We start from the raw sequence: 2,242 nt of genomic DNA on the forward strand, positions 1-2,242 counted from the left end.
AACTGCGGAGAAGGGGGGGGGTGGAGGTCATGACGTAAAACCGCGAAAGAGGCGTCCCGATTGGCCGCGGGGACCTCGCGCGCGCACTACTGCGACCCCCCTCCCTCTGCACACACGTGTGTGCCGGTGCGGCGGTGGTGGTCGCGGTGGTCGCGGCGGCGGCGCTCCCACGTGGCGGCCCGGCGGCTGCGGCGGCGGCGGTTATAGAGCCGTGCATCGGCGTCCTGGGCTCGGGTCGAGAGGGTTTCGTGATTTGGCCTGGCCCGCCACGCCACGCCACGCCATAGTGTGGTCTAGCGTCGGCCCGGCCAGGCCAGGCCCGCGTCGCCGCCGCCGCCGCTGTCAGACTCCGTCCGTCGCGCCGCCAGGTCGTGTCACCGCTCGTGTCGTGCCGCCGCAGCGTCCCTCGCCGCCTTCCTGCTGCTGCTGCTCGTCCGCGACCTCCCCAACAGCGGGCCCCGAGACCACGGCACGACCTCCCGGACGGCGGCAGCGACGGCGACCCACCTCCTTCATCACCCACAAGTAATGAGCGCTCACTGGTCGTCGCGGAGGGTGTGGGGATGTGCGGCGTGTCGTCCGCGCGATGCCAGGACGGCGACCTGGAGGCGACGCCAGGTGCGCGACAGGGAGGGTGATGGCGCCCTGAGCCAGCTGCCGCTGCGTGTGACCGTGCTGCAGCTGTCCCCCAAGGCTGTGCGGGCTGTGCCCCTCGGGGGTGGCGGTTGCCGGGCGCGCCCCCCAGAGGGGTGGCCTAGCCTGATATCAGGCCCACCGCCGTTATCGGGGAGGTCCTCCAGGACGCCGCCGAGGCCGCCGCACCGCCACTGCCCGGTCAACAAGCGTCACCACCACGCCTCTCTGGTGACGCTTCCCCTGGCGCCATAAGTGACTGGCAAGTTTTCAGTAACTCGACCTCATGGGGAGGCCGTTCCTTTCGGCCTAGCAGTCGGTTCGGCGGCGGCGGTCGCCGCGGTTCGGAGGTACTTATCAATAGTCTTACGGTCGGCCGCGTGCGACGCACAGCTGACGCCCCCCTCCCCTCCCCTTTCCCCCAGCCCCTCGCCGCCGTGTCACAAATGTGCGAGGATGCGGGGAAAAAAGGGGGATTGCAGACCTGTATGCGTTGCACGCGGGAAGGAGTCACCTTCACACACAAAAATGTCGAAAATGCTCGCTTTGACTCACTCGGCGGCGCCTACCAGTGCGATTATTTTGTTTTGATTGCTTGTATCCGATTAACGTCGTGGTTTTGGCTCCGAGCGTATTCACCGTCAGCAAATGACGCGGCTAGAACAACGCTCACGCTTGTTCGCACGCCTTTTGCGTTTGTTCTTGCCTTACCTTCCGGAAACCGCGCGTGCGCGCGATGGAACTTTCCGCTCGGGTACAAGTCGTTAAACTCTTCCCTCATGGGGTGGATCGCGCGCACGTGACCGGTGACAGTGCGATTGTGTCTGTAGGGTCTTCCGAGCGGCAGCGTCCCTTCCCGGCGATCGCGGACCGGTGCGAAACGAACTGCAAACGGACCGGGGGGAGGCCACGGGAAAGGGGAGGGGGGGGGGCAATATTGTGCAATACTTCGTCAAAGCAAGGTGCAATACTTCGTCAACTAGGTGCAATCCGATCCCTTGAAGATGCAGAGCGTCTGACGTCAGTTTCCCAATACCACCTGAGGTTCCGTGATCCACCGCGGGCACATAAGGTTATCGCTCGACGCTGAGCGCAGCGACCGCTGTTGTCTTTCTGATCAAAGATTAAAAAACATTCGACGCGATTAAGTACTCTGTTCGTTATCGGAAGGTGCGGTATTTCCTTCCCAAACCTTAAAAATTTGCTTTTTCAAGTCGTTTGTTAAGAGAACTAGAAAACAATGAAAGAGAAAGACACTTATTTCTTAAATGGAAAAATACAGGTCCCATGCAGTATACTCTTTGCCTTACCAGGAAAAGAACTTTTCCTGTTTTGTTCTTGCCATATTGTGCACGTTGAGTGACTTGATGACTCGCCAAACAGAGGGCCCTTACGCTGGCTCCTGTCACCTCCTCCGCCTACCTCCTTTTGAATTCATTCCTCTAGCTCATTAGCCTCGAACTGTTTGTTCGGTGGCCCCTACCGATCACATTAGGCAGCGGGTGTAGTTAAGCGTAAGCCCGCTTGTCCGCAGGAGATTCGCTAAATGTCACGATATCCAAATAATGCAACCAGGCTTCGGGAGGACATTTAATTTGTCAGTGAAAGA

At 60.3% G+C, this 2,242-nt stretch overlaps 1 protein-coding gene across 2 annotated transcripts in view; it reads left to right on the forward strand.

Moving 5' to 3' along the window:
* Window positions 1-271: 271 nt before the first annotated feature.
* LOC113201756 (glucose-6-phosphate 1-dehydrogenase) overlaps window positions 272-2,242 on the forward strand; it is a 10,196-nt gene continuing 8,225 nt past the window's right edge. The window contains exon 1 of one of the 2 annotated variants that reach the window (XM_026415648.2): window positions 272-525. The gene's annotated coding sequence lies outside the window, so the exon portion shown is untranslated. Of the gene's footprint in view, window positions 526-964; window positions 984-2,242 lie in introns of those variants that run through there. The other variant, XM_052274177.1, reaches the window with a different exon arrangement.

Source organism: Frankliniella occidentalis, unplaced genomic scaffold, assembly GCF_000697945.3.
Source record: "Frankliniella occidentalis isolate FOCC.00 unplaced genomic scaffold, Focc_3.1 Scaffold348, whole genome shotgun sequence".
NCBI lineage: Eukaryota > Metazoa > Arthropoda > Insecta > Thysanoptera > Thripidae > Frankliniella > Frankliniella occidentalis.